This window comes from Camponotus vicinus, unplaced genomic scaffold (genome assembly GCF_025532165.1).
Source record: "Camponotus vicinus isolate PSW18456_S1 unplaced genomic scaffold, iyCamVici1.0 SCAF_7, whole genome shotgun sequence".
NCBI lineage: Eukaryota > Metazoa > Arthropoda > Insecta > Hymenoptera > Formicidae > Camponotus > Camponotus vicinus.
Window position 1 is genome coordinate 8,647,160 of NW_028141979.1, and position 22,028 is coordinate 8,669,187.

The following is a 22,028-nucleotide window of genomic DNA, read 5'->3' on the forward strand; positions in this document are numbered from 1 at the left end:
TTAGCATCTGATTGGAACGAATTTTATATGAACCGGATGAGAAGGACGAAGTATTATATCGACTTTCATCCGGACGTCTTTTAAATAATCAACAGGCTCCAAATAAAAATTATGTACAAGTGGAGCTATCGTAGCTTTCATCTCCAACATACCGAATCGTTGACCTGCAATTAGAAATATATCAGAAACTATCGATATGAAGAAAAAATTGTGAAGAAACAAAAATCGCGAGTAATTTACCTATGCAATTCCGCGGCCCTGCGCTGAACGGTAAATAGGAATAAGGATGACGATTCTGAATTCTGTCGGGCAAAAATCTATCCGGATCGAACACTTCTGGATTCGGCCAGAAATTAGGATCTCTATGAACTCCGTAGATATTAAGATGTATACCCGTTCTAGCAGGCACTACATATGACTCTGAAGGAAATATATAAAATTCAATATAATTTATACAAAAATAAAAATTCTTTTGAAAAATATGAAAATGTACATAACACATGTATCTTTAAAATGTTAAAGAAATTAAATATGTATGCAGGGTGATGAGTTAAATGGTCAAACTTGAAATATAATTCTAAGACCTGAAACAAAAAAAAATTCCTTAGGAAATAGGCAGCAAACGCTTCGTTCAAGAGACTTCGATTTCTAAAGTTACAGAATTGTAGTAATAAATAATGTTTCTTGTTTTTTGTTTTGTCTTGAAGATCATCGATAGGCTTGAACTATAAACAAAACACCATCCATTCCATGTCAAATAATTGTCAGTTCCTTGAATGCTTGAAGTAATTATATTATATCACTCATTCTCTCATCAACAGGTGCAATGTTTATCTCTGGTTTAGAAGCCATCATTTTGAACAAAACATTTAATAATTAAATTTTGATATTATATTTCAAGTTTGATCATTTAAGTCAGGAATACCCTGTATATTTTCGATAATATGTAAATTAAATTATTATTAGTTTCGATTTCTCTTTTTATTTTGTTAAAAAATATTTTTGATATGCTAAAATATTTTTATACGTAACGCAAGATTTCTAAATCTAGCTAAATTATAATTTCTAAAAAAATTTAATTTTTGTGTTTTATTACCTCGAGATCATCTGGATGACGAATAGATATAAAAGGGTTAAAAAAAGTCCAGGTTTTTGTAATGGGGTAATATTTATCAAATATGGAATGCAGGAACTTCCATAGTTCCTCTGAAAAATATATAAATATATTATAAATATGAACACAAAAATTTTTGACGAAATTGGTTTTTTCATTATTTTTGTATATCACTGTTTCAATATATCAAATAAAAATAAATTACATCAAACACACATTAAAATAAGTTAATGACAATTAAGAAAATGAGTATTATTGCAAAGAAAAATACTAATAAACTTGAATAATTATCTTAAAAACAATCAACAATGTTGATAAGCATACATTTCAAAGCAGAAAATTTATGAATTTAATTTGTGCTTGTATATATTAATAACAGATCATATACCAATTAAAGCAAATACATTAAAAATGTTTACTTGCCTGGTGAAACAAGAAATTCAAATAAATTGCCAACAATCGGAAAACCCGGTGGTCCTGGTATCAAATTAATCAGTCGTGCATTTCTTCTATGATGCACGTAATAATTAGATAACAATAAAGTAAGAATGAATAATAGTAATAAAATAATAAACATTATTCCCCTTGATGTTATTAGCTGTCTAATTAAATTCAATTTTCTTCAGCATCCTATTCCTCTGGTTCTCTGATCGTAGGTCACGAAGTAAATAATATATATATTTGTTTTACTGAAACTGAGATAATTATCTTGATATCCTAAATATGTTAGTCATAAATGAAATAAAATGAGTTAATCAGTCATTTTTTATTAATACACAAAGCTACACACACACACACACACATATACGTATATATATATATATATATATATATATATATATATATATATATATATATATAAAACGAATTCATTTATTGTATTCAAAAATAAATCGCGAATTTTGTGAAACAATTAGCTAAATAAATTATGTTTCAGTAAAATAAATTTCCACAAACTAACAATGTGAATTTAAAATTTATAGATTTTTATAGTTATACTTAATGTAAAGGTATATTAATTAATCAAAATAAACTTTCATATTTCGGGAACAACATTATCAATAATATGATTTTAAAGCTGAAATAAAATAATATTTATCTCCCAGAAACGATTGTGCAATCATCCCGTATGGAAAGTTGATTTGAGATTCAAAATATTTAAATGACTAATTTAATTTTCATTTAAAATCAATCTTTTTAAAAATTGATATTTCAATAATATCAATTATATAATATATATATATATATATATATATATATATATATATATATGTAATATATATATATATATTATATATATATAATATATATATCGAATATATATATATATATATATATATATATATATATATTCGATAAATTATATAAAATAATATATTATATAAAGCAATTGGACGAGTTCCCTTCAATCTACCATTCTATTATAGGTATGTGGATGATATAGCTTTGGCGGCTACCTCTTCTATGTTCAATGAGGTCTTGGGTATCTTCAACTCTTTTCACGCAAGGCTTCAGTTCACATTGGAGAAGGGAGTTGATAATAAACTTAATTTTTTTGATGTTACAATAATCGTGAACAATAATTTAATCGAATAATTTTGTGATTGGTATCACAAACCTACTTTTTCCGGGAGATATCTAAATTATAAGTCGAATCATCCACTATGCTATAAGAGGGGAACAATCGTAGGATTGGTGGATCGTGCCTTTTTATTATCGCATCCGAGATTCCATCAAAAAAACTTTGAGCTGATAGTCGGCGTCCTCTTGGACAATGGCTATCCTCTATTTTACATTTTCCATGTAATACGTCTGAAGTTGCTATTGGCCTTGAATTGGACAGGCTTGGAGCCCGACGAGGATCACCCTGAGAAAAGACCCTCTTCATATTTCACAATCCCATACATTCCAACGTTTTCGGAACAATTTAAGCGAGTTCTTCGTAATCATGACACGGGAGTTTCTTATTTTGGTTTAAATAAACTTCGTAATTTTGTTAAGGTCCATAAAGACATAATGCCAAAAGATTCGTGTAACAATGTAGTGTATAAAGTCTCGTGCAATGATTGCGATGCGTCATATGTCGGCCAAACTAGCAGACAGTTAAGAAAACGAATTTCTGAACACCGAAATCACATTCGACGAAATACGTTACAACCTTCGGTTATAACTAATCACAGACTGGAATTCGGTCATGATTTTAATTGGGAAGAATCTGAGATTTTGGACAGGGAGTCCTCGTTGGGCAAAAGGCTTGTCTCTGAAATGCTGTTTATCAAGCGCCAAAAAAATAGCTTAAACTTGCAGAGTGATACAGAGGGCTTGCATCATACATTTGCGACGATAATCGATAATTTATCGAAAATATGAGGCGTTCGTTCACGCGTCGGTATTGTTTGTTATTGTTGAGTCAACTGCATGTCCTTGGTTGAGTCCATGTTTACGTCCTGACAACCGAGGATATATTTATACAGTTCGTCATCGAATCTCGAATCGACATGGGGCGCACAGCGGCATATTATATTATTAATTGTAAAAAGCGCGAAATCTGGTGAGCCATGCTTCTAACTATTAATTTAAGGGGGGAACCTGGTTTATAGGGCCAAAAATTTCGAAATTTTTTTTTTTACTTTAATCGATAGTAGTACTCTCAAAGAAGATACTCGTAAAGTTATAGAGCGAAATTCGAAATATTTTTATAGTTACAGCTTGAAGAGCAATGTAGGAGCGCGCAAGTATAGGAGCGCGCGGTAAGAATTAAGGTTGTGCTCCATCTTTTGGTTTCTGATACGGTATTATTTTGCTTGGCAAATGTTTGTCGAAGCATATTTGAGTCAGTGTTCATGTACAGGAAGTCTGTGTACATGTTTATATGTGTAAGTGTAGCTGAAATGGCTGATTGATTTACGATTACGATTAAGAAATTTTCAAAAAGAAGAGCTCGTGATGAATATGAAAAAAGCTGTAATGGCAACATTATATCACTATTATTCTACAAATGAACAGCCAAGGCATAAAAATTGTCTGATGGAAGCCGAGAGTTGGTGCGAGTGGTGCAAAGCTGAAGCCAGAAGTGAAGAAAAAAATTACGACCATCGCTCTCGAATTATTACATCAGATATTGAAAAACATCTTATTTCTATTTATGAAGAACTGTCAAAAGAAGAATTTTTAACAAGATGCTTAGGCGGACATACGCAAAACTCTAACGAGAGTTTTAATTCAACGATCTGGCGTCTCGTTCCGAAACATTTGAATTCTGGCTCGAAAATTATTGAAATCGCCGCTTTTATTGCTGCAGGAATCTTTAATGAAGGATATTCCACTATATTGCAAACAATGATGTTGCTGGAAATAAACATTGGTCAACAATGTAAAATATTCGCCGACAAATACGACGAAGAACGAGTTACGAGACTGGAGCGGCGCTGACTAAGCAGCACAAAAGAGGCTCGTATAGCTCGTAGGCTTCACGAAATCCAACAAAACGAGTTTTATGAGGAAGCGGAAGGCTTGTTATATGGACCTGGTATAGCAGATTAACTGTAAGTTACCAATAATTATTCTTTTTTAGTACCGCAAACTTTAAACGCAATTTTCTCGAAACCACTTTTTCCAAATTGGCGGGAAAGATAGAGAAAAAACTATCCGACCAATCGACTTCTCCCAACATTTTTTAGTTACATAATTGTAAACCATTCTATATGAACTAAAAACATTTAAGAAAAAACTAGTTTAAATAATTTATTTTTACATAAATAGGTCAAAATTTTAGGGTCAAAATCGCTATTTTTCACTAAAGTCCCATAATTTTTATAATTTTATATATTTTTCTTAATTTTTTTTAGTTCATCGACGATAGAATTTTATGACAAGTAAAACCAGATCGATTTTTTTTGTTTCAGACAAGAAATGGAGGTTGCATTTTTCCCGCCAATTCGCAACTTCGGTCACGAGGCACAACCATAATCATTAAAAAACTCAATATAAATATCATAATTTTTTTAATAAAAAATATTTTTTGTATTGTTCAAACATGTAATAAATTGTCCTTAAAATTTTGAAAAGATCGATTTTATTGTTAGTTCTGAAAAAATTCGCAAAGTTCATCTTATTTTCAGCGTTCTAAACCAGGTTCCCCCCTTAAGCAAAAAAGCTTATTCACATGTAATATCTTTCGGTATTTATTTTATTATTTTTATTCGGTTTGTAAGATCTGCTGTGACGTCGCATAGCATAACTATAGTATATTTAATTGACTGTTGGAAGCAGAGCGCTTACTAGACCTCCGCGGGATGCAATTTAGCGTCACCTACGCGTTGAGAACAAATTCGTTTAATGTAACGCGTCACTATCTGTAATATAAATTGTTAACATCGCGCTGAAGAAGGATCAAAAGATCCGAAACGTTCGTTTTTTGTTATTATAATGTATTTTTTAATAAACTAATATTGAAAAAAGAAAAAAGTGTTGTTGCTTCTCTGCGCTCCAACTACCGCGCGTTGGCTCTTATGCCATTTTCTTTTTAATTTTTTGATTACTTGAGCCAAATCTCTAATTATTAAAATAATATAATTCGTTCTTTCACAAACTTTGCAAGAAAGAAAGAAAAAAGATTAATAAGCTTATTTTATTAAGTTAAATACGAATTATTAAGACAATATTTTAAGGATAAATAAAAGGATATAAATAAAAGTGTTTTTAAGATATATCTTACTATTTACATTATAATAAACTTACAATGAATATTAACTATTAAAAGAACAAACTCTTTTATATATTCTATATTGAACTTCGGCACTACTGATTTTAGCAATGCAATGAATCCTTTTATACTGACACTTAAGTAGCGTTGTGTAAAATTATAAACTGCATATTAAGGTATTTTTATTGCATGCTGATAATTTCTTTTTATATTGTCAATACAGCTGTGTATAGTATGCGATAATTTCTTTTTGATACATTGTCAATACGTACACATTGTGTATACAGCTGATTTATTTTCTATTACTTAAACATGCTACTATATGTATAAAATTTGTTCCTGATTAAATGTTGAATAATAATTGATTACTGTCTTATACCGTTAAAAATTGCGAAGTAAAATTTATATATATGATTCTATTCGAAGGAGAATTGAACGCAAATGGTGGAGCGTATACATATATATACAGGGGATAGGCAAAATAATGTGGGCATCTAAAAAATAAATACTATATTTGTTTATTAATAAGATATTGGCCACCATTTGCTTTTAATAGTTTCAATTCTCCTTCGAATAGAATCATACAATTTTTGAATAGCCTCTAATGGAACATTGTCCCATTCGTCATTTCTTAAGATGGTAACGCACTCATACACACAGCTAGAAAAGTTCAATCTTGATTTTAATAGCACCAAAAACACAACGAATTTAATATTCTCTGACCAGCACAATTACCCGATTTAAATATCATCGAACCATTACGGGCACTTTTGGAAAAGAGAGTGAGAAGCAGCATTTCCTCCTTTCACATCTCTAAAGCAATTGGTAGATATTTTAATAAAAGAATGAGACAATATTCCACTGGAGGCTATTAAAAAATTGTATGATTTTATTCCAAGGAAAATTAAATATTAAAGGCAAATAGTAGCCCAACATTTTATTAATAAACAAATATAATGTATTTTTCAGGTGTTCACATTATTTTCTTTCTACCACCTGTACATATATGTATATATTTATATTTATATTTCTACCGCAATTATAAATAACGATAAAAAATCTTACACAATTGAATGAATTTATTGAATTTGAACATATAAAAATTTGTTACTCGGACTTGTAAGATATCCTGTATGTATATTTTCGCGACAATAAATGTAATCTTTTATGTAATAATATTTCCTTCCAAATTCAATTTTTTACATTTTTGTGATATCTGTGTTTTAAACAATCATTAGCATCTGATTGGAACGAATTGTATATGAACCGGATGAGAAGGATGAAGTATCATACCAGTTTTCATCCGGACGTCTTTTAAATAATCAACAGGCTCCAAATAAAAATTATTTACAAGTGGAGCTATCATAGCTTTCATCTCCAACATACCGAAACGTTGACCTGCAATTAGAAATATATCAGAAACTATCGATATGAAGAAAAAAATGTGAAGAAACAAAAATCGCGAGTAATTTACCTATGCAATTCCGCGGCCCTGCGCTGAACGGTAGATAGGAATAAGGATGACGATTCTGAATTCTGTCGAGCAAAAATCTATCCGGATCGAACACTTCCGGATTTGGCCAGAAATTAGGATCTCTGTGAACTCCGTAGATATTAAGATGTATACGCGTTCTAGCAGGCACTACATATGACTCTGAAGGAAATATATAAAATTCAATATAATTTATACAAAAATAAAACCTTTTTTGAAAAATATAAAAATGTACATAACACATGTATCTTTAAAATGTTAAAGAAATTAAATATGTATACAGGGTGGTGAGTTAAATGGTCAAACATCAAATATAATTCTAAGACCTGAAACAAAAAAAAATTTCCTCAGGAAATGTGCATGCAAACGCTTCGTTCAAGAGACTTTGATTTCTAAAGTTACAGAATTATAGGAATAAATAATGTTTCTTGTTTTTTGTTTTGTTTTGAAGGTTATCGATAGGCTTGGACCACGGTCTTACATACAGGTCTGGAAACTCCGGTGGTGGGGGAGGTCTCACTTAGTGTGTCCGTTTTTCGGGAGTTCACAGTTTGCCTGCTAGGTTCGCTGCGATCTAGAAGTCGCATTTAGACGTATGTTAGAGAGAGAACGACTACTGCCGTCTATCTCTGTCTCTCTCGCTCGTATTGCGACTTCTAGTCGAAAAACGGACACACTAAGTGAGACCTCCCCCACCACTAAAAAAGGCCTGAGTTTACAGACCTGTATGTAAGACCGTGGCTTGGACTGTAAACAAAACGCCATCCATTCCATGTTCAAATAATTGTTAGTTCCTTGAATGCTTAAAGAAATTACAGAATATCACTCATTCTTTCGTCAACAGGTGCAATGTTTATCTCTGGTTTGGAAGCCATCATTTTGAACAAAACATTTAATAATTAAATTTTGATATTATATTTCAAGTTTGATCATTTAAGTATATTTTCGATAATATGTAATGTGACAATGTTCAAAGATACATGTAGCGAGAAAGTAATTAATTACTCACGTAGTTTTACATCTTCCGCAGTATGTCGTGATATAAAAGATACGCTGGGATATAAACGTAGCGCTTCCTTTAAACATCTGTCTAAATATACTAAATTTTGCAACGATCTCATAGTAAGTTTTCCTTCGTTCTCTTGCATCACGGTATTTACTTCAATCCTCACACGTTCCTACATCAATGATAATAATTAGAATATTTATAATATTATAATCTCTAGGTAGAAATAAATTATTAGTATATTTTAATAAATTTTTTATACTTATTTTAAACATATTTTAATTTTTTTAATATGTATATATACATATATAGAAACAATATAGTAACAAAAGCTAAACATCTACTAATTTAAGTAAAAATCAACAATATAAATGATGTATATTGACAAAAAGGTACCTGGATATCTTTGTGTTCAGCTAATAATAACAATGCAAACGTTATTCCTATCGCTGTAGTATCGTGACCCTGTAATTACGTCACATTATACATGTTTAAATAATCTATGTGAAAGCAGAAAATTAAAAAAAGGAAAATTACAAAAACATACTTCAAACATAAAAGTATCAACTTCCTCTCTAATATCCAAATCAGTCAAAGATCCTTCTCGAGATGCAGCTATTAAGAGGTCCAACATGGCTAGCCGTTTTTTACTGACTAAAAAGCGTGAATATATTAGCGTCACTTTCATTTTTGCATATCGCATTTTAATTAAATGGCATCGATCTCGTTTAAAATTCAAACTTATAAATAATGAACAATTTACGGCAGACGTATATTGCACTATTACGTGTGATTATATACGATATGTGTTTAATACAAATACTTTAAAGGTATGATTTATAATATTGTATTACGCGATCAAACTTAAAATACAATCTCCTATCTTACGTACTTCCGAATACTTCTGCATCCTCTTTTTCAAAATTTTTCAAATATCGATCATTAGTGTGTTCGTGATAAAGTTTCCTTTCTGCGATGATCTAGATGAGTAGCATAAATGACAATGATATTAAATTTTTTAATAAATTGTAGTAAATAATATATTATACTATTATTATGTGTTTATGTTATTGATATTCATAAGATAACAGTATAATATTTTGCTGTATGAAGATTATAAAATCTATTATAATTTCACATAAAAAAAGAGAATAGAAAGAATTTTAAGTAACATGATTTATAACGCACTTTTTCTGTAAATCCATGTAATATCTTAAGGATCTTCTTTTGTCGTCTTCCTTGCGGCGACAACGCGAATAATAAATCGTTATGCAGCCAAGGTCTCACTAATCTAAATCGTAATAAAATAAGATTATGTAATTTCAATAATGATATAATTGTATAAAAGCCTCATTTTTAAAGCCTCCGTAAAATTATGAAGTAAATTTTAAGTAATTATATATAACGAAAATATATACATATATGTATATGTAAATATTGCAAAATTTATAACTCTATATGTGTATATCAAGAAGGTATTTTCCTTCTATTAATTTTGAAAATTTCTAAGAATAAAATTTTCTAAGGACATTCTATTAGTTTTATAATTATAGATTCTTTAATAAAAGATAACTTATCTTCAGATTTTATTGAATAATTTATATATTTTAATATTTAAATATTTTAATATTCTCAACATTATAAAAGCTGTAAATAACTTTTATTTCAAAATAAAATGTTTAATTGAGTGTATGTAATATGTTTTAATGTTGCTAATTGCTAATTAACTGACTTATTTAATTATCAATTTTTGTGACTATTCAATAATTAATATACCCCTTACAGAATATAACTATATATCACAATTTAAACGACATTGTAGACATATAATAATCATTCACTATATTTATCATATCTGATTATGTACATTACCTATAAATAAACAATTCATTCATTTGCTGAACTGCGTCTCGATACTGTTGTTGAAATGCTCCGAGATCATGCAAAGAGATGCCCATGGCAGTTTCTATAAATGAATTTGTTATAAAGAGCCGAAATCGCAGCCGAAAAATATAAATACTGTAGTATAAAAATCGAATTAATCTTTTCAATAATATTAATATTATCGATCTTCCCTTCAGCACTGATATTTTATGTTTTATCCTCTTCTTTTCTTAAGCTATGATTATTTAAAACAAAACGTTCGTACATAATTACAAAAAGAGAATAATAAGAACTTTACCACATATTATATTCAGCGTATGTTCACCAATAAATGGTATTAAATCTTTCACAATTGCTCCTTCTTCATCCTTTAAAGACTTTATCATGTGAGCGCTTTCCTTGCTCAAGATATCAACAAACTGATTCAATATATTGAAATGGAATGCAGGTGTTAATATCTTTCGCCGCGATTGCCATTTGGTGCCTGAAAAAACAAGATAACATCTAATTGATACATAAATAATATATTCTTGTTTTTTCAATTTAATATCAAATCTTTAGGTAATATTAATTATTACAAATTTATTTTCATTTTATATCGCTAAATTTCATTTCATTCTCTGCGTAATTAAAATAAATAACATCAAGATGTAGTAATAAAATATACATATATGCGCTTATACATATATGTGATGTGATGTAATGACATTACCTGTGCTAGTAAGAAGACCTGTGCTAAACCAAGGATGTAACAAATCATACGCAGTATCTTTCATGATGTGCTTGTTGCTGCTCATTATCGTCTAAAATAACAATAGATTAAAATTGATAATAGATATTAAATATGAAACATCAGTTTATTATAGCATTCAATCTCAGATCATTTCACTTTAATCTCTCACATATACACAAATAATCTCTAACAAAAGTCTCAAATTACTATTATCTCAAATTAATATATCTTTGATTCCTCCTTTCACTTTGTTAAAATACATTTTTCTACATTAATATATTTTTATATGTAACTTAAGATTTCTAAATCTAGCTAAATCATAATTTAATAATAAAAAAATTGAATTTTGTAATTTATTACCTCTAGATCATCTGGGTGACGAATAGATACGAAAGGTGAAAAAAATCTCCAGATTTTTCTAATGGGATAATATTCGTCAAGCATCGAATGCAGCACCTACCATTGTTTCTCTGAAAAATATATAAGAATATTATAAATATAAATACAAAAATTTTGGAGATTGATTTTATCAGTATTTTTAGATGTTACTCTGTATTATTATATCAAATACATTAAAAACAAATTAATGATAATTAAGAAAATGAATATTATTGTGAAGAAAGATACTGCTAAACTTGAATAATTATTTTAAAAATAACCAATAATGTTGATAGGCATATATTTCAAAGAATTAAAAAAATTTACAAATTTAATTTTTGCTTGTATAAATAAATAACAGATCGTATACCAATTAAAGCAAACATATTAAATATTTTTACTTGCCTGGTGAAACAAGAAATTCGAATACATTGCCAGCAATCAAAATACCCGGTGGTCCTGGTATCAGATTAATGAATCGTTCATTTCTTCTATGATGCACGTAATAATTATATAACAATAAAGTAAGAATGGATACTAGTAATATAATAATAATAATAATAAACATTATTCCTTGATGTGATTAGCCGTCTGATTAAACTCAGTTTTCTTCAGCTTCTCAATACTCTGGCTCTCGGATCGTTGGTCACGAAGTAAATTATATTTGTTTTACTGAAACTAAGATAATTAGCTTGATATCCAAAGTATGTTAAGTGGAATAAAATGTATTAATTTATTTTTTACTAATAACTACAGAAAGCTATACGGGATGTAACAAAAAGGTCGGAACACCGGATTATCTCGAAAAATATGAGTTGTATAAAAAAAATCTTTCAGATAAATGTTGTAGGGCTTGAAATGATCTATTTATATCAGAACAAGGTCATCTTAAATTTTTTAAATGGAATCCCTTATTTTTTATTACATATTCTTGTAGCTTATCTCAAGGGCTTTCGAAAGTTTAATGAATACTTTTTTTTACTTAATAATTATTAATTTTTAAGTCGAAAAAGAATATTTTAGTGGCAAATGGCTGCCATTTTGTCCGAAAACAATTTTTTGATTAATCCTTTGTTTATCTACTAGACAATTTCATACATTAACTACAGTTTATCGAATTTTTGACATCAGATGAATTAGCTTCGAATAGCACTGTTCACTGCGCAGCGCTTTTTAAAAAACAATATCCGGGAGAATAGTTATAACTTTTACATTTTTTAATATTTTATTTTAAAAAAAATATAATAACATCCTTAATATTTGTGAATACTTTTGAATAAAAATTTATTTGTAAAAAAAAATTATTATCCTTTTAAAAAAAAATTCCCAAACATCATACTTTTTTCGGTCTGCTGACTAGACATAATCTTTTAAACACACGCTACACAATTGCACGGTACATGCTATACACGCGGCACTCGCACACTCGTAAATGATGACACGAACTAAAAGGAACAGGAGAATAAATCACCAATTTATATAGAGGAACTCGGAATATTTCTAAAATGAGTCACGAGTAAAGACACATCCGTTCAGTTTGACGGGTGCTTTCAGACTCAGATAACTGTTGTATATTAAGATAATCGGAATGAATTTTCACATTTCGGAAACAATATATTATCAGTAATGTGATTTTTGGAAGTCCAAATAAAATAGTATTTATCTGAGAAACGATTGTGTAAAAATCCCGGATAGAAAATTGATTTGAGATTCAAAATATTTAAATGACTAATTTAATTTTCGTTTAAAATCAATCTTTTTAAAAATCGCTATTTCAATAATATCGATGATACACAAAAAGAAAAATTTTTCTCTTGAAGAAAAAAAGTTGCTTAAAAAATGTATATAGGCACACATTCTGCGCCAATTCCAAATATTTTGTAAAAGCATAAATAGTAATAAAAGTGTTTAAGATACTCACTATTTATTTCATAATGATCTTACAATGAATATTAACTACTAAAAGAACAAACTTTCATATTAAATTCTTTTATACATTCTATATATTGAACTATTAATTTTAGCAATGCAATAAATTATTTTATACTGGCATTGTGTAAAATTATAAACATTATGTGCACATTAAGATAGTTTTATCTCTATGAGTAACCGATAAATTTTTTTTTTATGGATTGTCAATCGAATAGATTATACATACGACTGATTCATCTTCTATTTAAACGAACATGCTATTATATACATAATTTGTTTGTGATTAAATATGCTACATAAATGTTTCGACTACTATCTTATACTATAAATACGTCGTAAGATATATTTCTTTAAAACATTTATCTCTATCATTTTTTGATGATATTAGCTTACAAAGATGAATTTCTTAGAGAAGTATGAATATGTGAATGAAAACAAATATGAATATGAAAATCGACTTCCAAATATCCACATGCATCGACTGTAACATAAATTGTCAAAATAAAGATTATATTTGTATTACAAATATCTTTTATATAATATATATAATGTATTTTTCAGGTGTTCACATTATTTTCTTTCTACCATCTATATATACATATACAGGGTGTCCCGAAACTAACGCTTGATATTTTAAAGGCAGATTCTCTGGCCAATTTAAAAACGATTTTTCCTCATCGAAAATGTCGCGGCACTAATAGTTTTCGAGTTATAAACGATTGAAAATAAAGGGTTTTTCGCAAACTAAGGCTTATGGGAATAAAATATTAATAAAGTCACATTCTTTAGTTAATTTTAGGTAGTTTACTTTAATAGAATTTTAATTTAAGGCTTAGTTAGAAAGATACATGATGACAAAAATTGAGAATATGCAAAAAATAATGATCTCCCTCGACATTTTTGCTGAGGAAAAATCGTTTTTAAATTGGCCAGAGAATCTGCCTTCAAAATATCAAGCGTTAGTTTCGGGACACCCTGTATATATTCATATAAAATTCGTTCCAATTAGATGCTAATGATTGTTTAAAATGGACACAGATATCGCAAAAATGTAAAAAGTTGAACTTGGAAGAAAATATTATTGCATATAAATGTTATGTTTATTGTATCGAGAAAATATACATACAGGATATCTTGCAAGTCTGAGTATCGACTTCCAAATATTCACATGCATTGAATGTAACATAAATTGTCAAAATAGGGATTATATTTGTATTACAAATATTTTCCCTATTTTGACAATTTATGTTACATTCAATGCATGTGAATATTTGGAAGTCGATACTCAGACTTGCAAGATATCCTGTATGTATATTTTCTCGATACAATAAACATAACATTTATATGCAATAATATTTTCTTCCAAGTTCAACTTTTTACATTTTTGCGATATCTGTGTCCATTTTAAACAATCATTAGCATCTAATTGGAACGAATTTTATATGAACCGGATAAGAAGGACGAAGTATTATATCGGATTTCATTCGAACGTCTTTTAAGTAATCAACAGGCTCCAAATAAAAATTATGTACAAGTGGAGCGATTATAGCTTTCATCTCCAACATACCGAATCGTTGACCTGCAATTAGAAATATATCAGAAACTATCGATATGAAGAAAAAATTGTGAAGAAATAAAAATCGCGAGTAATTTACCTATGCAATTCCGCGGCCCTGCGCTGAACGGTAGATAGGAATAAGGATGACGATTCTGAATTCTGTCGGGCAAAAATCTATCCGGATCGAACACTTCCGGATTTGGCCAGAAATTAGGATCTCTGTGAACTCCATAGATATTAAGATGTATACGCGCTCCAGCAGGCACTACATATGACTCTGAAGGAAATATATAAAATTCAATATAATTTATACAAAAATAAAACCTTTTTTGAAAAATATAAAAATGTACATAACACATGTATCTTTAAAATATTAAAGAAATTAAAGAAATACGTATACAGGGTGGTGAGTTAAATGGTCAAACTTGAAATATAATTCTAAGACCTGAAATAAAAAAAAATTCCTCAGGAAATATGCACGCAAACTCTTCGTTCAAGAGACTTCGATTTCTAAAGTTACAGAATTGTAGGAATAAATAATGTTTCTTGTTTTTTATTTTGTTTTGAAGGTTATCGATAGGCTTGGACTGTAAACAAAACGCCATCCATTCCATGTTCAAATAATTGTTAGGTTCCTTGAATGCTTGAAGAAATTACAAAATATCACTCATTCTCTCATCAATAGGTGCAATATTTATCTTCGGGTTAAAAGCCATCATTTTGAACAAAACGTTTAATAATTAAATATTGATATTATATTTCAAGTTTGATCATTTAAGTATATTTTCGATAATATATAATGTGACAATGTTCGAAGATACATGTAGCAAGAAAGTAATTAATTACGTAGTTTTACATCTTCCGCAGTATGTCGTGATATAAAATGTACGCTGGGATATAAACGTAGCGCTTCCTTTAAACATCTGTCTAAATATAGCAAATTTTGTAACGATCTCATAGTAAGTTTTCCTTCGTTCTCTTGCATCACGGTATTTACTTCAATCCTTACACGTTCCTACATCAATAATAATAATTAGAATATTTATAATATTATGATCTCTAAGTAGAAATAAATTATTAGTATATTTTAATAAATTTTTTATATTTATTTTAAAGATATTTTAAGTTTTTCAATATGTATATGTACACATATATAGAAACAACATAGTAACAAAAGCTAAACATCTATTAATTTGAGTAAAAATCAATAATATAAATGATGTATATTGACAAAAAAGTACCTGGATATCTTTGTGTTCAGCTAATAATAACAAAGCAAACGTTATTCCTATCGCTGTAGTATCGTGACCCTGTAATTACGTCACATTATATGCTTAAATAATCTATGTGAAAATTAGAAAAAGGAAAATTACAAAAACATACTTCAAACATAAAAGTATCAACTTCCTCTCTAATATCCAAATCAGTCAAAGATCCTTCCCGAGATGCCGCTATTAAGAGATCCAACATGGCTAGTCGTTTTTTGCTGACTAAAAAGCATGAATATGTTAGCGTCATTTTCATTTCTGCATATTGCATTTTAACTAAATTTCATCGTTCTCGTTTAAAATTCAAACTTATAAATAATGAACAATTTTACGGCAGACATATATTGCACTATTACGTGTGATTATATACGATATGTGTTTAATACAAATACTTTAAAAGTATGATTTATAATATTGTAATACGCGATCAAACTTAAAATAAAATCTCTTATCTTACGTACTTCTGAATACTTCTGCATCATCTGTCTCCTCTTTTTCAAAATTTTTCAAATATCGATCATTGGTATGTTCGTGATAAAGTTTCCTTTCTGCGATGATCTAGATGAGTAGCATAAATGACAATGATATTAAATTTTTTAATAAATTGTATTAAGTAATATATTATACTATTACTATGTGTTTGTGTTATTAATATTCATAATATAACAGTCAAATATTTTGCTGTATGAAGATTATAAAATCTATTATAATTTCACATAAAAGAAGAGAATACAAAGAATTTTAAGTAATATGATTTATAACGTACTTTTTCTGTAAATCCATGTAATATCTTAAGGATTTTCTTTTGTCTTCTTCCTTGCGGGGACAACGCGAATAATAGATCGTTATACAACCAAGGCCTCACTAATCTAAATCGTAATTAAATAAGATATGTGTAATTTCAATAAAGATATATATAATTTCGTAAAGTCTCATTTAAAACCTCCGTAAAATTATATAGTAAATTTTAAGTAATTATATATAAAAAGAATATAAATATAAATATAAATAAATAAATAAATATGTATATATGTATATGTATATATATTACAAGATTTATAATTATATGTATCAGCAAGGTATTTTCTCTCTTGATTTTGATAATTCCTAACATGAAATTTTCTAAAGACTTCTTGTATTTTGTTATAATTATAGATTTCCTAATCGAAGCTAACTTATCTTCAGATTTCATTCTACAATTTATTTATTTTAATATTTCAATATTTTAATATTCTCGATATTCTCAACATTATAAAAGCTACAAATAACTTTTATTTCAAAATAAAACATTTAATTGAGTGTATGCAATATATTTTAATGTTGCAAATTGCTAATTAAATAACTTATTTAATTATCTACTTTTGTGACTATTCAATAATTAATCTATCTCTTATAGAATATAACTATATGTTACAATTTAAAGAATTGTAGATATATAATAATCATTCACTGTATTTATCATATCTGATTATATAAATTACCTGTAAATAAACTGTTCACTTATTTGATGAACTGCCTCTCGATACTGTTGTTGAAATGTACCAAGATCATGCAGAGAGATGCCCATGGCAGTTTCTATAAATGATTTCGTTATGAAAGACCGAAATCACAGCGGAAAAATACTATAGTATAACAAATCGAATGTATTATCGATCTTCCTTTCAATATTTTATATATAGCAAGAAATCGTCTGCATTTTTAAGCTATGATTATTTAAAGCGCCCGTACATAATTACAAACAGAGAATAATAAGAATTTTACAGAATGCAGAAACTTTACCACATATTACATTCAGCGTATGTTCACCAATAAATGGTATTAAATCTTTCACAATTATTCCTTCTTCATCCTTCAAAGACTTTATCATGCGAGCGCTTTCTTTGCTCAAGATATCAACAAACTGATTCAATATATTGAAATGAAATGCAGGTGTTAATATCTTTCGTCGCGATTGCCATTTGGTGCCTAAAAGAAAAAACAAGGTAACATCTAATTGATATATAAATAATAATTAAAATATAAATAATATATTCTTGTTTTGAATTTTTTAATTTGATATTAAATCTTTAGGTAATAATAATTATTTCAAATTTATTCATTTATTCTATTTTATATCATTAAATTTTATTTGATTCTCTGCGTAATTAAAATAGATAATATCAAGCTGTAATAATAAAATATATATGTGCTTAGTGTAATGTAATGACATTACCTGTGCTAGTAAGAAGACCTGTGCTAAACCAAGGATGTAATACATCGTATATAGAACTTTTCTCGATATGCTTAGTGCTACTCATTATTGTCTAAAATCACAATAAATTAAAACTGATAATAGATATTAATCAGTTTATTATAGATAAAATCAGTTTATAATCATTCAATCTCAGATCATTACACTTCAATCTTTCACACAAGTAATCTAATAACAATCTCAAATTATTATTATCTTCGATTTTTCTTTTTATTTTGTTAAAAAACATTTTTTACATGCGAAAATATTTTTATATGTAACGCAAGATTTCTAAATCTAGCTAAATTATAATTTCTAAAAGGAATTTAATTTTTGTGTTTTATTACCTCGAGATCATCTGGATGACGAATAGATATGACATGGTAAAATACAGTCCAGGTTCTTGTAATGGGATAATACTTATCAAATGTGGAATGAAAGTACTTCCATAGTTCCTCTGAAAAATATATAAATATATTATAAATATGAACACAAAAATTTTTGACGAAATTAGTTTTTTCATTATTTTTGAATATCACTGTATCAATATATCAAATAAAAATAAATTACATCAAACACACATTAAAATAAGTTAATGATAATTAAGAAAATGAATATTATTGCAAAGAAAAATACTGATAAACTTGAATAATTATTTTAAAAACAACCAATAATGTTAATAGGCATATATTTCAAAGCAGAAAATTTACGAATTTAATTTTTGCTTGAATATAACAGATCATATACCAATTAAAGCAAATACCTTAAAAATTTTTACTTGCCTGGTGAAACAAGAATATCAAATAAATTGCCAGCAATCAGAAAACCCGGTGGTCCTGGTATCAGATTAATAAGTCGTCCATTTCTTGTATGATGCACATAATAATTCGACAATAATAAAGTAAGAATGGATAATAGCAGTAAAATAATAAACATTATTCCTTGATGTAATTAATCGTCTAAACTCAATTTTCTTCAGCATCCCATTCCTCTGGTTCTCAGATCGTAGGTCACAAAGTAAATTATATATATATTTGCTTTACTAAAACTAACAAGATAAGATAAATACCTTGATATCCTAAATATGTTAAATGAAATAAAATGTGTTAATCATTCATTTTTTATTAATAACTACAGAAAGCTCTATATATGTGTGTGTGTGTGTGTGTGTGTGTGTGTGTGTGTGTGTGTGTGTGTGTGTGTGTGTGTGATGAATTTATCTAGTATTTAAAAATAATCGCAAATCTTGTAAAACAGTTACCTAAATTTTATTTTGTTTATTATTAGTAAAATAAATTTCTACAAACTAACAATGTAAATTTAAGGTCTATAAATATTTATAATTATTTTTTCTTAATTCAAGAGCGTATTAATTAATCAGAATAAACTTTCATCTTTCGAGAACGATACATTATCAGCAGTGTGATTTGAAAGTTCAAATAAATAGTATCTATCTCAGAAACGATTGTGCAATCATTCTGTAAGAAAAATTTAAAATTCAAAATATTTAAATGACCAATTTAATTTTCGTTTAAAATCAATCTTTTTAAAAATCGATATTTCGATAATATCAATGATACACAAAGAGGAAAATTTTTCTCTTGAAGAAAAAAAAGTTGCTTAAAAAATGTATATTGTCACACATTCTAACACTGAGCCACTCCAAAGATTTAGTAAATAAAAGTTTCCACACTTTTATTCCACACTTTTAGTTACTTATCATCAAAACGAATTATTTTTATTATTAGAGATTCGCCCATTTTTGCTCCTTTTCTATTAACTAAGCAATAATTTTAATAATTTAAATAATGATTATAAGTAGATTGCGTTGATTGCATTTATGAATTATGCTTGAATAAAGGAAAAATATAATTTTATTTTACTTTATAGTAGTTTACTTTGTAGTTTACACACATACACATAGACACACGATATATTAATATATATCTATTATATATATATTCAATAATTTATATAAAATAATATAATTCGTTCTTTGACAAATTTTGTAAGAAAGAAAAAATAGATAATAACCTTATTTTATTAAATTAATATGAATTATTAAAACAATATTTGAAGGATAAGTAAGAAGATAAATAAAAGTGTTTAAGAAATATCTCTTACTATTTACTTCACAAACTTACAATGAATATTAACTGCTAAAAGAATAAACTCTCGTATTAACTACTAAAAGACTGGCACTACTTTAGCAATGCGATGAATCCTTTTATACTGACACTTATATAACATTGTGTAAAATTCTAAACTTCATATTAAGATATTTTTATCTGTTTGCTGATAATTTTTTTTTTGATGCACTGTTAATACGGATGATTTATTTGAGTGCCAAGCGGCGCGACCGCGCTGCCCCTGTCCAGTACTCAAAAGTGCCAGCGCATTAATCTGCAAATTCACAGTAACTGCACGCTCGATATCGCTCAAGATATTCTACACAGAGCGAATGTTTACACTTACAATATAAAAAAAATGATCAAAGAAGTAGTTTTTAAAAAATTCCCTGAGTCTTAATAAAATTCGATGAGAATTCCCTGATTTTTCAGATTAAAATAACAATCCCTGAGAATTCCAGGTTTTCCAAATTTTTTCCGGTAGTATACACCCTGGATAATAATTATTGCTTAAAAAACAGCGCAATCGCGGTTGGCACTTTCCGACATGGAACCAAACAAGCGCTATCGCGTCGCTTGGCTCTTTTCGACTCGGAATTAGACAAGCGCTATCGCATCGCTTGGCATTTTTCGATCCAGTTTCTACAAAGTCCGTTGCACTCAAACGGTTAACGAACATTCTGCTATATATATAATTTTTTCAGTTAAATATGCTGAATAATTGTTTTGACTACTATCTCATATCGTTAAAAATTACGAAAAAAATTTATATATATACAGGGTGTCCCATTTTAATCGATCACCCCAAATAACTTTTTTAATTTTGATTGTAGGAAAAAATGTTTCAGACAAAAGTTATATGGCGTGAAGGGGGCCATCAGATGGTGGCAATGATTTGACTTTGGAGAGTCATTTGAAGGTCACGTGAAGGTCACCGTCAATTTCTTAAATAAAATTTTCTATTTTTTATTAGATATTCTTGTAGCTTATCTCGAGGACTTTCCAAAACACTATAATAAAATATTTTTCCCTCAAGTACTTTTTGAGTTATAAGGCTTGAAATAATTTCTTAATTTTACATAAACCATAAAATATCTAGTAAAATATTCATTTTTCGATTATCTTACGTTAATAATTTTATGTACAAAATAATGAGAGGAATCAATTGGTGTAAAGAAAAAACAACTATGTTATTTTTAAGATGTTCCACATAAAAAAGTCCATAGGCATAGGATTCATGGGCAAAGATCACTCTTCTGATAAAACAAGTGAGAGACATTTTCAGCAGGATTGCTCTATGTTTAGAAGAAAATAGTGATTATATCGAGTTTTTATAATTTATTATAATTAAAAATCAAATATATTTTTCATTATAAGTATTTTTCATTATATTCGTCCAAATTTGTTTATTAAATTTTATTTATGTTATTTTATTTATTATTATTTTATTTATTATTAGATAAATATTTTATTTATATTAAATTTCACAATTATTCATTATAATAGAGTGATAAAAACAGATTCCTTTTTCCTTATTCCCATTTTGATCTTATTCTGCGAGCCCAGTAAAGCAAGTGAGCAGATAGGCAACCCAACATA

The 22,028-nt window shown here is 28.1% G+C and overlaps 2 pseudogenes across 1 annotated transcript; both read right to left on the reverse strand.

The window, feature by feature from the left end:
• On the reverse strand, positions 1–855 carry LOC145975020 (cytochrome P450 4C1 pseudogene; annotated as a pseudogene).
• A 6,074-nt stretch (positions 856–6,929) lies between these two features.
• On the reverse strand, positions 6,930–20,262 carry LOC145975021 (uncharacterized; annotated as a pseudogene). Its single transcript, XR_014439862.1, has 25 exons — positions 19,083–20,262; positions 18,648–18,757; positions 18,283–18,373; positions 17,850–18,035; positions 17,552–17,645; positions 16,837–16,939; positions 16,532–16,628; positions 16,186–16,292; positions 16,044–16,112; positions 15,649–15,817; positions 14,900–15,079; positions 14,665–14,823; positions 12,731–12,757; positions 11,718–11,885; positions 11,295–11,404; positions 10,914–11,004; positions 10,500–10,685; positions 10,190–10,283; positions 9,506–9,608; positions 9,210–9,297; positions 8,865–8,971; positions 8,714–8,782; positions 8,321–8,489; positions 7,294–7,473; positions 6,930–7,217 (listed from the first exon to the last, which is right to left on the reverse strand). The product of XR_014439862.1 is annotated as an uncharacterized LOC145975021 (transcript).
• Positions 20,263–22,028: the final 1,766 nt, after the last annotated feature.